Below are 232 nucleotides of genomic sequence, written 5' to 3'. Positions count from 1 at the left end.
CTATTGCTTCAGAAACCCGCTTCCATAGTTCATTTCTCGAGGATCTTGCAATGTCATTTCGACGATTTGTGTTGCACCTTTTTCCTCTCGGACCCCCTGAGTCTGAGGTTTCATGGCACCAATTGGATATGAATCTCGGTCAGATATGATGGTTGGGACAACTTTCCAAGAGTTATGATGTTGATCCTTTGATGACCCGGTAACATGATGTCATGCCTAGCACCCCCCCCCC

Source organism: Triticum aestivum, chromosome 1B, assembly GCF_018294505.1.
Source record: "Triticum aestivum cultivar Chinese Spring chromosome 1B, IWGSC CS RefSeq v2.1, whole genome shotgun sequence".
Classification (NCBI taxonomy): Eukaryota; Viridiplantae; Streptophyta; class Magnoliopsida; order Poales; family Poaceae; genus Triticum; species Triticum aestivum.
The sequence above is the reverse complement of the archived record's forward strand: the minus strand, read 5'-3'. Positions refer to the sequence as shown.